The sequence below is a fragment of the Pantherophis guttatus genome, chromosome 3, assembly GCF_059756535.1.
Source record: "Pantherophis guttatus breed Tessera chromosome 3, ASM5975653v1, whole genome shotgun sequence".
NCBI lineage: Eukaryota > Metazoa > Chordata > Lepidosauria > Squamata > Colubridae > Pantherophis > Pantherophis guttatus.
Genome location: NC_142065.1, coordinates 190908594 through 190922950, shown reverse-complemented (window position 1 = coordinate 190922950; position 14357 = coordinate 190908594). Strand labels below are relative to the sequence as shown.

The 14357-nt window shown below is 40.8% G+C and overlaps 1 protein-coding gene across 2 annotated transcripts in view; it reads left to right on the top strand.

Annotated features, from left to right (window-relative positions):
* The first annotated feature begins 953 nt into the window (after window positions 1-953).
* The window catches only part of AZIN1 (antizyme inhibitor 1), a 38293-nt gene continuing 24889 nt past the window's right edge, over window positions 954-14357 (top strand). For both annotated transcript variants that reach the window (XM_034422141.3, XM_087890822.1), the window contains exons 1-2: window positions 954-1172; window positions 12824-12961. The gene's annotated coding sequence lies outside the window, so the exon portion shown is untranslated. The remainder of the gene's footprint in view (window positions 1173-12823; window positions 12962-14357) is intronic.

The following is a 14357-nucleotide window of genomic DNA, read 5'->3' as shown; positions in this document are numbered from 1 at the left end:
CACACAGCGCAGGCTGTAACTTGAACAGTTTGAATTTAAAAAGTATGCTGGCTGTAATCTGGAGCAATTTTTCCCCCCAGTTGCCAGCATTTACAATAATTTTGCCTGATTTTAGGAGTCCAAATCTACTTGGTAGATAAATTGCTTCACTGCCCTCTATATACGAGTATGGAAGGAATACGTCCCCTCTTTTAACCAATCTTGAACAGGATTGCTTTTCCTTATACAAGACAGACCAGCCGTCCAAATTCAAGCGACAGCCACTGCCCGAGCGCATCTCCTGGGACAGGCCAGACACCCGATTGTCATCTCAAAAATGGGCATGGGCGTGAAAAGCACCTGCGGTGGAAATGCCATCGTAAGGACAGCTGCATCGGTTGGGTTTGAGCCCATAAGCGGGCAACTCCGAAGCGCTTCTGTAAAACAAGGCAGAGCGCGTGGAAAAAGATTCACTTGCATCTCCTTAACTGGAAAGCGATATAAGCACCTCTTGTGCTAATCTGGATATCGCCTCTTCTTCGACCCTGACTGTCACCACTTCGAAGAAGGCGAGGACACCGCAACGGACGCGCTCCGCGAAGCTAAACCGAGTTCTCCTACCCTTCGCAACCTGTTCGAACCTTTGAAACTGCGTCCCTCGTACCCCGCCGACGCACATGCGCAATGTCTTCCTTGCAGGAAAAATTCGCGCCGGGCGGGGGGAGGAAAGGAGGTGAGGAAGCGCGCAGGCGCGCCTCTGGTGCTCCGCGGGGAAGCGGCGCCTCCTTCCTCGCACGCTTGTGACGCGTGGCTCCGAGCCCCTCCTCTGGCCCGGCTTTCCTTATAAATGCCGCCTCGCTGCGGCCTTTCTTCCTCTTCTGCCTTCTCGCGGTGTTCCGCTGCCCGGTGTTCGTGTTGGTTGCCGTCCCGCCGTCTCTCTGGCCGCCCGGGTCTCTCGTCGCCTCCCATTTTTCATCCCCTTTTTCCCGCGAGGTGCCGCTTCTTTCGGCTGCTTCTGCTCCGCCGCCTCAGCGCAGATTTGCGCTCTTTCTCTGGTCGCCCCCGCAGCCTATGGCCCTGGAAGGCGCCGTTGCCGCCTCCTGTATTTCTGCTGTAGGTTCCCACATCACTCTTTAAAAATTCCGCCTAAAAAGAGAAGACGATTTACCAAATCTTTCGGGCCGTTGTCCCACGTGAGTATGCGATTATTCGGGGCCTGATTTCGAGGTGTGTCTGCGTAGATGTAGCGGGGTGGGTACCCTGGAGGGCAGGCGGCGGCGGCGGCGGCCCCTCTGGGGACTGAAACTTGCCCTCCAAACGCGGCGGGAAAGGGAAAGAACCTTCGAGGCGGCGTGTGTGTCTGTGTGTTTTCGTGGGTGCGGACATCCCTCACAGGTGTCTGGGAGAGGAGTGGGGGGAGGGACACCCACTTTCCTTCTGGGGAGCATCGGAGAGGGCTGCCCTGTGACATCGGCGCGAAGTTCTCGGGAGGAAGCCGCCTCCAGAGCCTCCTCTCCCGCCGACCAAGACTAGATGCGGGGAGGCGGTCGTGCCTTGGTTCGCCCTCTTCCCGAGGAGGCATTTTAGCTTTCTAGAAGCGGAGCACCGCCGGCTTTTAGCACCGCCGGCGGCTGGCTGCTGGACATCGCGTCCCAGCTGGTGTCTGAGGACGGGGAGCGCGGGTGCTTCGTGCCGTGGCGTGGGTGCATCTGGCTGCGCCTTGGCCTCCTCTTGCTTCTTACTTCTGAAGGGAGGGAAAAGCGGTCGGCGGTGCTTATGTCTGTGTCGGAGGGAGAGAAGCGGCTTCTGTTCTAACATGGCGGACGCTCGCGTGGGCGGAGAAGGGCCCGCTGTCTGCGGCGGGGCAGACGCCCGGTCTAGTCCGGCGCCGGGCATTTGAGCGGAGAATCGAAGGGGAACCGAGAAGCGGGAATCCAGGCGCAGCGCCCGGAGGAGAACATAGCGGAGGGGCTTGGCGGTGGCGGCGGCTCTAACATGGCGGATTTCTGTGGAAGGGAGTGGGAAGCTGTCGCCGCCGCCGCCGCTTGTGTGGCTGCCTCAGAACTGGGTCACTTCGCAGGGAAAGGCTGAAGAAGCAACAGCCGTTTTAGCCTGTTGTCACTGAAGGGGAGGCGGGTGGAGACGGCCAGACCGGGGTCGAGGGGTGGGTGGGCGTTGTCAGGTTGGGAGAAAGGCGATCCCTGGTCCCCTGAGAAGCCGGCGTGGTCCCTCCTAAGCCCGGGAAGAACGTTATTTTGTCGGGAGGTCTTCCTCAGGATGGGTTGGGGAGATTGGCCTCAGGAGACTGAGGCCCCCATTTTGTGACAGGAATGAGGACCGCTGGTAACATGGCAAAGCTTTCTTCCCACCACCTCTGGGTGCGGGCATGGCAAGGTTGAGCTCAAGCTAGACTGGTTTATGTTGTTGGTTGGCACCAAAATAAGGCTTCCCCTTCTGAACCCTGGGAATCCTCTGAATTCTTCTGTTTCTGATATTGGAAGGGTTGGTGATCCTGTCACAGATTACTGCGTGTGTCACTAAATTGCATAGGTTGTCTGAAGTGTGGGAATTAAACTACATTGGAAAGGTGAAGTGGTCTTTTCCTGGAAAAATAGTTTTGACATAATTTAGGCACCAGCATCTGATATCCACTCTTTGTCATGAAATTATCCTTCATTAGAGTATCAAGTGTATGGTATGATAGTTGACAACATAAAGTGACACCAATTTCGCAGGTACTCACCTTTACATCAGTTTTTCTTCCAAAATGAGTGGCATTAATATCAGAGCCTTTCTTGGATCCTAACGTTTAAGACTCGTTTACTAAAAATAAATAAAACAAGCCCGTTACTATGTTATTTCAACTATTAGACATGCATGTATTTTCCACCCTAATTGTTGGGGATATTTGTGTCATATCAAATTAAAGAGGTTCAATAAGTTCACAAAAATGTTTCTGCTATCTGTACAAAATTTACAGCAGTTCTGTTGATCGGAAATCCACAGTTAGCAGTATTAAAATAAGCCAAAATGACATTAAAGAATATGTCTTAAGTTCTTCAGGACTTTTAGGAAGAGACTGGATAGCTGCTAGTCTAGGTATAGGGCAGGGGTGAAATCTACTTACCTTCCTTACCAGTTTGGAAGTGCACACACCGCATGTGCACGCACACCTGTGCATGCGCAAAAACATTACTTCCTTTTTAAAACCAGGAAGTAATGACACCTGGGTGGCGATCACTACCAAATCGCTGAACCACAGGGAAAAATCGCTACCGGATCAGGTGATCCGGTCCGATATGGGAGTATTTCACCCCTGGTATAGGGTCTCTTGCTTGAACAGAGGGTTGGACTAGAATATCTCCAAGGTCCCTTCCAATGCTGTTATTCTGTTACTGCATTTTCTGCTTTGTTTTGGAATAAGTAGAACCAACCCTGATACAGTTGTAAGTAAGCAGAAGTATAAGTTAGTTATTATTAAACATATGTAAAGGAAAACATCCCAGTTTGGGAATACAGAATTAATACTGTTTTTTTTTTCTTTTTGAATAAAACTAAGCTAGGGAGCATAGGATTATAGCCCAACAAAAGCAACAGAGTTATTTCGTAGTCAGGAAAAAGTATTTATACACTAAATTCCTCATTTCTTATCCTAGTGTTTATTAGGTAATTGGCAGTTGGTTTCTTGTAAAAAATGTGGCTTTTAGAAAACATTGGAAAAATATATTAGTTTAGCTGTTAAAAGTTGTTTCTTTAGTCTGACCTAATTTATGAAGAGATTGGATAGATAAAAATGAATATAACTGTAATGCTTCTCAGTTATGATACAACTTGACAAACATCTTACCCTGGGGTTAGAGGAAAAAATAATGAAGCTGTTTAATGTCACAAGACAAGACCTTTATTTTGGTCATAATATTAATACATTACATTGACACCTTGTTTATATTGATCAGAATTGACAATCTTGATTTATAATAATTGATGGGGGAAAGCACCTACTTCCCCATTTCCCAGTATAATAGAATTGTTACAGATTATTAACTGAACATGCATCAGAACTTCTGAGTATTAAATATATGCGAGAAAGGCATATTGTACTTACACAGTGGCCCTTCCATTCTTCGTTTAATATCGTTAATGCTTGTATTATCAGGTACATAGGAAGTATATGCTCTGGAAGTATAAATGAAGTGTGGTGCTGAGCACCTTTAAAAAGAAAGTATTGTTTATATGTATTTCAAATGAAAATGAAACTTAGCTTTTTTAGTGCCAATAAAGACTAAGAAGCACAGTTCTTGGGTTTATGTGTAGCAGTTGCATAAGAAATGGCATCATTAGCTGTCCAATTTTTGCATCTGCTTCACAGTGCTGTACGATAACATTTGAAAATTGTGTGAGTTAACAGCTGGGAGTGTTTTTAATCAAGTCTTGTGGGCGGGCCCTTCTAACACAGCTGGGTAGTGAATAATCTTGGTGAAAGGGGAGGAGAGTCTGTTCCAGTCTGGACTGGTCTTGCCCAGTTCTTTACTTCCTGTGGTGTCAATAGTACTGTTGCTGCCATGGCTTGTGAAACATGGCTTATGAAATAACATGTCTCCAGCCCATATGTCTCAGTAGGATTGGTGTCCCCTTTCATTCTTCATTTGCCCACTTATAGCACAGCTAGGAAGCTTCTGTATCACACAACAGGCATATTAACCTAACCCACCTACAGAGAAGCTGGCAGCTGATGAACTATAACAAACTTCAGAGCAAACCACAAAGTGACAAATATGGGTTAATTAAATTGAAGGATTTATGGCACACAATAGATCTTCTGTTAAGGATTTTAATAATATCAAGTCAGTTGAACCATCTGGGAAGATAACAAAAATTGATTGTTGTGCTTTTGATTTTTGTTCCCCCCCCCCCCCCAAAAAAGGTAAGCTTTAGCTTTATGGCTTAAAATTTGCTTGGAGTACAGATTGTTGATTCAAATGTTACTTGCTTTCTTAATCATGACTTGGAATGAAGGAAGAAAGACAATACATTTAAGAAATCAGCTTAATTACCTATATAGAACATGATAAAAAAAATAGCCCTTCTGTTAACAATAGTAGGTTTAAGGGTTGCTGTGAAAAACAAATATTAAAGGAATTAAATCTGGAACTAAAAGGAGAGAGTAACATTCATGTAATTCGTTTTGAAACATTTATTGACTTTAGCATATCTGGGGAGTGAATTTTAATAGTACGTAATTAAGCATACAGTGTGGTTATGCACAAATAATGCTTCATAGTTGTGTATAAACCTTGGTATAACTCTTGACATTTTCAAGTATTTTCTTCATACAGTACAGCTAAATAAACTTCTTGGAAGTATTGAATCTTAGTGTTATACTAAAACTTCTTACTATTCTATTGATAATAAATGGTTGCATAAGAATCACAACTGAAAAAGAAAAATAGGTCCCACTTTGTGTTCGAAACTACACACTAATTGTCTGTATATTGATAGGAGCCTACAGAGATTCTTATATTTTTGAAATGTTTAACTCATTTTGAGAAGACTATGTCATTTCTGTTACATGTTTATCTTTGCCATGAAAAGGATGCACCACAAATACATGTTGTAATATTTATGTATATGAAATGGATACTGGATAAGGTGACTTTTGTATGGCTGCTATGTGTATCCAACAATTGTAGTTTGTAAACTGATTTATAATTCATTTTGATTTTTTTAAAAAATATATGATTTTTTAAAAAGTCTGTGTATTGTTTTCATAAATGGGCATTGAAAGTTCTCCTATCACAACAATAGAACATTTAGTCAAAAAGATTTCATATTTAAGAGACTTTTACTTTTCTAAAAAAAATTACACCCACACATAATCTTTAAACTAAAAAATGTACCTCATATTTTATACTTATCTAGTCATTGCTTTACTAATAACTACCATACCATAATATGATCAGGAGAAAATATTATTGTAAAACTTTACAAAATATTACAAAAGCTCATTGTAATGTATCTTATAGAATTCTTTGCTGGAGAATGTTGCTGTTTTCAAAAAGTAGTTCCTACATTTCTGACAACCATTCCTTGTCCTTTGGAATAATACAACATTTCTAATTTCTCGGTATGATTCTTTTAGCCACCTGCCATTCTTGATACACTTGTAGATCCTGATCAATCAGATTCCAAAGTTTTGGTGCATAGTTCAACATTACATAGATATATTTGACATTTAAAGATTCTACATTGAAATCACTATCCAAAAAGATAATAAATTACATTTTCACTTCACAGAAGCTAGGGGGAGGAGCTGCTGGCTGTGAGAGGGGAGTCTGAGAGTGAGTACAGAGAAAAAGTAGAGTGAAACTTACCTTCATTATATTTTCACTTCACAGAAGCTAGGGGGAGGAGCTGCTGGCTGTGAGAGGGGAGTCTGAGAGTGAGTACAGAGAAAAAGTAGAGTGAAACTTACCTTCATTATATTTTCACTTCACAGAAGCTAGGGGGAGGAGCTGCTGGCTGTGAGAGGGGAGTCTGAGAGTGAGTACAGAGAAAAAGTAGAGTGAAACTTACCTTCATTATATTTTCACTTCACAGAAGCTAGGGGGAGGAGCTGCTGGCTGTGAGGGGGGAGTCTGAGAATGAGTACAGAGGAGAATCATATAACTATAAACCAAAAATAGCAATAATATATTCAGAGTTAGTGCACTTGAGATTGTGATTTTATTCTATTTCAAAATGACTGGCTTAGTTCAGTGTAATACTTGTTTGCAGCTGTCTTTCGCAGTACTCTCTTCAAATTTGGGTACTGTCTTCTTTGTAAACAAATTAGTAGTCTGTGTGGACAGATTACCTATCTGGAATCTCTAATCTGTGCTCTCCAAGTAGAAATTAAGTGCCCAATTCAGCCATTCCATTCTACTGAGCTGCTGCACTATCAGTCCCCTCTACCACAAAGATCCTGCAGGAGAAGGGCAGTATGGACAACCGTGGGATCTGGCAGGGAGAGAGCTGTGAACCATATAAACACAAAGCTTTTGCTGTGTCCCAGCATAACAGATATAGTGCCCTTGCTGACCTTAATAGAGACACTAAAGTGACAGGTCAAGGTAGTTGTGATACTGATAACTCAAATAATCGGGATCGTGGTCCAAGATGAAGAATTTACTTTGGAAAGGGGAAAGTTTGAACCAGGTATTACACATCGGTCACACAAGAAGAGCATGGTATCCAAAAAGAGAAGCCACCTTCTGGTTGGTATTCAGTTGTAAGGGATGTAAATTTAGGAAAAGATATGGAGGTTTTGAAAGAGATCAGGTGTCTGCCAGGTGCTACTGCCAGCAGAGACAAGAGGCGTATTCTTAAAATAATCAAGAATGCCAGTAAAGACTGATGTTGATGCTATTATACATCTTGGCACAAATGATATGTCCCAAAAGGATGTACTTTCTGTGCAGAATGATTTCCAGAGCTTGGGGTATGAACTTAGTAGTATAGGTTGGAGGCTTATCTTTTCAGAGGTTTTACTGGTATATACCTCCTTGGGGTCCCATCGGCCAGACAGTGTCGGCTGGCGACTCCCAGGGAGCGGGCCTTCTCTGTGGGCATGCCTACTCTGTGGAATCAGCTCCCCCTGGAGCTCCGGATGGCCCCTGACCTTCGCTCTTTCTGCCGTGACCTCAAAACATGGCTATTTGGCCTGGCCGGATTGGACTGAAGGGGTTTTTAAAGGGGATTGTATTGGTTTTTTATATTTGAATACTGATTTTTATGCGTTTTTTATCGTTGTGAGCCTCCCTGAGTCCTTTGGGAGAGAGGGTGGCATACAAGTTATAAAATAAAATAAAATAAAATAAATAAAATAAAATAAAATAAAATAAAAAAATAAAAAAATAAAATAAAAAAATAAAATAAAATAAAATAAAATAAAAAAATAAAATAAAAGGAACGAAAAGAGAAAGGCCAGCATGTAGCAGAGTTTAATGTGTGGCTAAAGGAGTGGTGTAGAAGGGAAGGCTTTGGTTTTGTTAGTCATGATGTCTGCAACTGGTCCAATGAAAAACAAACAAAAGAGATGGATTGCATCCATCAAAGAAAGGGACTGAGTTACTTAGCAATAAATTCACAGATTTTCTGGATAAACATTTAAACTGAACAGCGGGGACAGAGAATTGATACAGAACATTTCTGTCCCCAGCAATCCAAAATTAATAGGGTTATCAGAGCATGTAACATAGATGTTGGATCTATGCGGGTAAGATTATCAGCCCTGCTGTCAAGCAAAACCAAGGATTTAATAGCGAGTGCCATACCATGTGCATTAATCAAACAGGTGGCAAGAAAGGGGCAGTCAGGCACAACACATGTTATGTAGACAGTAAACACAGGGTCAATCAAAATGGACTCAAATGTCTATACACCAATGCACAGAGTATGAGGAATAAACAAGGTGAATTAGAAATTCAAGTAAATGAGGGCAGATATGATATTGGTGAGATGAAACCCACAAATGGAACATACAGCTAGAGGGATATAAATTATTTAAAAGAAATAGACCAAATAAAAGAGGAGGTGGGGTTGCACTATATATAAGAAATAACTACATGTCTACAGAAATAGAGCACAACAATGATGAAAATTATCTTGAATGCATTTGGGTCAATATTGAAGGGGGAGTGGAAATGACATTGCCATAGGTCTATATTATAAGCCACCCAACCAAACAGAGGAAGTAGATGAACTTTTTGCTAGTCAGCTAACTAAGGTATGTAGGAAGCACATCACAATAGTAATGGGGGATTTTAACTACCCTGACATCAACTGGGAGTCAAACTCTGCACCAAGTGGAAGATCCAACAGGTTCCTAACAAACCTAGCAGACAACTTTGTTTCCCAAAAGTAGAGAATAGAACAAGGGGATCAGCCATATTGGACTTAATTCTCACTAACAGAGACGAAACGATAGAAGGTGTTGAAGCTACAGGAACCTTGGCAGCAAGTGATCACGCAATATTGGAATTCAACATTATGCAAACACAAGTAGTAGAACAAAGTCAAACTAAAGTCTTGGACTTTAAGAGAGCTAATTTCAATAAACTTAGAGCTTGAGAAGGATTCCATGGATGAGAATTCTCAAGGGGAAAACAACTCAAAAAGCTTGGGAAATTTTGAAAAGTGAAATTATAAAAGCCCGGTCTAGCACAATACCAATGAAGAAGAAAAATAATAGAGCTCAAAAGAAACCAGCATGGCTGCATAAAGAACTCTCTGACAAATTGAAAGACAAAAAGGACAAGTATAAAAAGTGGAAAGGGGGGCACATAACTAAGGCAGAATATCAGCAAATAGCCCAAGCCTGTAAAGATGAAGTGAGGAAAGCTAAGGCTCACAATAAACACAGGCTTGCGACAAAAGTAAAAAATAACAAAAAAAGCTTCCAACATGTTAAAAACAAGAAAAAAGTCAAGGAAACAATTGGCCCATTGTTGGGAGAAAGTGACAAGCAACAGGGAAAAAGCATAACTACTTAACTCATTTTTTGCATCTGTCTTTACACAAAAGGAAAAAACAGTCCAACCTATCAAAAACAGCACCACAAAAAACAGATTAGGAACACAAGTTAAAATAGAGAAAAAAATGAGAGGTGAACACCTGTCTACCCTAGACGAGTTCAAATCACCAGGATCAGATGGATTACACCCCAAAGTTCTGAAGGAACTGGCAGACGAGATCTCAGAACAACTGAACTATATCTTTCAAAGATCCTGGAACACAGGGGAACTGCCAGAGGACTGGAAAAGAGTTGATGCAGTTCCCATCTTCAAAAAAGGGGGGGAAAAAACAGATCCAGGAAACTACAGACCTGTCAGCCTGACCTCAATACCAGGGAAGATTCTGGAAAAGATAATCAAGCAACGACTCACCGAACACCTAGAAGCAAACAAAGTAATAACCAAAAGCCAACATGGGTTTGTCAAAAACAGATCATGCCAGACTAATCTTATTGCATTCTTTGACTGTGACAAAATTAGTGGACCAGAGGAATGCTGTTGATATAATTTACTTGGACTTCAGTAAAGCATTTGATAAAGTAGACCATAACCTACTACTAGATAAAGTAGAAAAATGTGGGTTAGACAGCATCACCACCAGATGGATTCATAACTGGCTGACCAACCGCACTCAACGTGTAGTCCTCAATGGAACTCCATCTACATGGAGGGAGGTATGTAGTGGCATACCCCAGGCTCTATTTTAGGCCCAGTACTCTTCAACATATTCATCAATGATTTTGACGAGGGGATAGATGGGGAACTCATCAAATTTGCAGATGACACCAAGCTAGCAGGAATAGCCAACACTCCGGAAGATAGGCTTAAGATACAGAAGGATCTTGCCACAATGTAAAAAAGATGTTGAGATTCTAGAAAGATTGCAGAGAAGAGCAACAAAGATAATTAGGGGACTGGAGGCTAAACACATGAAAAACAGTTGCAGGAACTGGGTATGTCTAGTTTAATGAAAAGAAGGACTAGGGGAGACAGGATAGCTGTGTTCCAATATCTCAGGGGTTGCCACAAAGAAGAGGGAATCAAACTATTCTCCAAAGCACCTGACGGTAGAACAAGAAGCAATGGGTGGAAACTAATCAAGGAGAGAAGCAACTTAGAACTAAGGAGAAATTTCCTGACAGAACAATTAATAAGTGGAACAACTTGCCTGCAGAAGTTGTGAATGTTCCAATACTGGAAATTTTTAAGAAGATGTTGGATACCCATTTGTCTGAAGTGGTGTAGGGTTTCCTGCCTGGGCAGGGGATTGGATTAGAAGACCTCCAAGGTCACTTCCAACTCTGTTATTCTATTCTATTCTACTGTATAACCATATGATATGATTCAATATTTGAGCTTTTGATAGAAGTATGTTATGGTATGTTTATTTATTATTAAATTTAATGTTAATTCTGTCATGGATTCCATCAACTAAGAAAGCAACTCGGGAGACTTTGAGGCAGCCAGAGTATATGTTCTATGCCTAAATTTGAAGATACCTCCATTGTGAATTGGGAAGACTATCCAAAACTTTTATGATGGGGGCAAAAGCAGTATGAGGAACTGGAGGGAGACTCAGTGGTGGTGCATATGATTATTCCAAATGTTTAAATCTAAACCTATTTTCAGCCCATTTGCTCACATCTTTCTGTTTAGATAGGATATATTTATTCATATTAATAGCTTAAGCTATAGATATAATTTTTTCTGAGCTTTTATCTAGTCAGTGCAACCTTTCCTCATTGGAATGATCTCCAGGTCCTTCCACAGATATTGCAGATATTGCCCTCTTCTAATTACATTTGCATTTATAGCTCAAAGAATATTACTAACATTTTAGCAGGTAGGAGTACAGAATCCGGCTGGTTTTGCCTAGACTTGGAAGCCAAGCACAGTTGAGAATGTCTTATAATTGAATGGGAGAAAGGAAAGGCAGGCTCCAATGTGAAATCAATATAGGCAAAAGAGGAAGGTTAATTGAAAATAGAATAATGAAAAGAATTATGTAATGTCACTGACCAATCTTCATTCACATCATCCCTCCACCTAGTGTTCCTATTCCTGTGGTGCTTGTGTGAACATAATTTGCTACCAGAGAGAGGAATTACAACCCATTCCTTTTGTTGGATCATTACACTACAGAGATAGATAGGTGGACTACCACTACCTTAGCAGAATTGCAGTGGATCCTCTGGCATTTAACATATATTGTCCCATCCACAAAGCACAATTTATTTATGTCAGCCTATGCTAAAATCCTGTAAAAGCTTGCATCAGTACGGCACAACTGATAGCAGCTGCTTTAGTTAGTAATGCTTCGTTTACAGGTAACAGACAGGAGAGAAATTGGCTGTATAAACCTAACTTTGCTGCCCAGTTGCTCTCACTAAAAATGATTGAACTAGTTTCTATTATGGAATTTACCTGTTGGAACTGCAAAAATGGATGGCCAGTCACATTCATTCCACTTCCATCAAAATGGTCTATCTGGATTTAATTATTAGATCTCACTCCTCATATACTTCCAGTTGTTATCCATTATCAATTTTTAATAAACTAGTGCTTCTTTCGTTAGTCTTGCTTGCTTAGTCAGATTTTTCATTACGCTTATTAGTCAAACATAGATTCCTGTGTGTTCACATGGGTTATTTTTTGCTCAAATCTTGGTAATCTTAAACTTAGTTAAGCTCTGTATCCTGCTATATTTTATTTTATAGTAGTTTAGATACCATCCCCAATATATCCACTGCACAATTTTGCTGGAGGGATTTTGGTATCCATAGGATTTGGTTACCCTGCATCATAAATTAGTCGTTTGTGGAATTTGCATACATGGCCAATATGGGCAAGAATGTGCTCCTATTTACTGATCTTTAAAAAGTCAAATTTTATTAAAAACAAACATGTTTATGACTCAGAATAGATACTGTTGCTCAGTTCTTCATTTCACCTCAAAAATGTATTTTTTGGTGTTTGTTTTTTCCATAGACTTATGAGATAACTTTAGACCATAAATTTTGAAACAGATGATAGATATAGTCAGGTTTCCTGATATTTTTATGACATGGGGGGCTATGTGAGGACATGGGAAGAAATCATGATGTTGGGCCAGATGTTTGAAGCTGTATAGTGGTGTTTGAAATTTATTTTTGAAAAATGGGCCTTGGGAAACTTGTGAATTGAACAATTTTAATTAAATAGCATGCCAATGTATTAGAATCAACATAAGGGAATATTTGTTTTGTGTACTTGGATTTTCTGAATTGACTATGAATATTTGGTTTTCTTCATAGGGCAAGCTCTCTGATCAAGTTTACAACTATCCAGAGGGTTTAGGAGAAGTGCTTTATCGAGAACAGTTCGACTTCAACGCTGAGCCACCTTGGGAACCTAGCTGATGATAGTAGGGTTCCATCTCCTAACTTGTCCATGTAAGTGTTGATCATAGCTGATTTCTAAGCTCAGTACACAGCTATCTGAACAACAATAAATCAAATGTTATTTTTAAGTTGATCACATAATGTTGTTCTCTGTTGTCAAATTTTGATATAATCTTAACTGGTCATAATTCAGTAAAACTCTGCATTTATTTCAAAAATTAGTGTTATAGCCTTATCAACAGTCTTCTAAGTGTACATTTTTATTAATATTAAAGTTCAAAACTTATTACTATTAAAAATTTAAAAAAACATTTAAAACAATAAAAATATTAAAACCAGTAAAGAACATTAAAACATCTAGCCATGAAGCTGCTGCAGCTACAGTATCCCTGAACCTTGGCAGAGACTACACCATGTGGGTCCATCTTTTGCTAGTACTATTAGGCATAGTGGCGTTCGTGGATTTCTCCTGTCCACACAATTACAGCCCTGCTTAATTGTCTCTTAGTTACTGTAGACTTACGGTGCACATACATACACATAATACTTTGATCTGACAACTTTCCTGACTCATAGCAAATGCCTTGCCCAATCCCTGCAGTTTTCATTGCAAGATTCTTGGAAATAATTTGCTATTGTCTTCTGATGATTGAGAAGTGGCTGGACCATAGTAGCCCAGTTGGATTCATGTCTAAGGCAGGAGTGCGATGGCTCAGCAATTAAAGATGCTGAGGTTATCACCTGGAAAGATGGCAGCCCAGGTTCGAGACCTGAACACCATGCAATAGGGTGAGCTCCCATTACTTGCCCCAGCTTCTGCCCACACCTAGCAGTTTGAAAGCATGTAAATGTGAGTAGATAAATAAGTACCACTTCACTGGGACTTTTCATGCACTACTGCATATAGTCATGCTGACCATATGACCACAGATGGTTTGGAAAATGGTGGCTTCCTCTGCTAAGAAACAGATGAGCACCACCCCCTGAACTGGATAGGGGAAATCTTTACCTAAGGCAGGACTAGAACTCAGTTTCTAGCCTGGTGCCTTAAATCATTATATCAACCCAACTCTCTAGTTTCTTTCATTCAGTTGTGCCCCATCTTGGAAACTGCCTGGACAAGTCTCTGCAATTTTCATGGCAGTTATTTTTGGAAATGGTTTGCCATTGTCTTCTTGCTAGGGCTGAGAAAAAGTGACTAGCCTCAGGTCAGCCAGTTGGCTTCCTGCCTATGATTGGACTAGAACTCATGATCTCCCATGTTTCTAGCTTGATGCCATAAAAACATAACCAAACTGGCTCTGTTAACTAAATTATCTGAATACATATTTTTAAAGTGGATGGTAATCCTTAAATTCAACATTAAACACAAAATGTTTTTTTTTCAAAAGAAAAAAGGTATAATCTTGTAGCTTGCTATACAATAGTTTGTCTGCAAAATATTTGA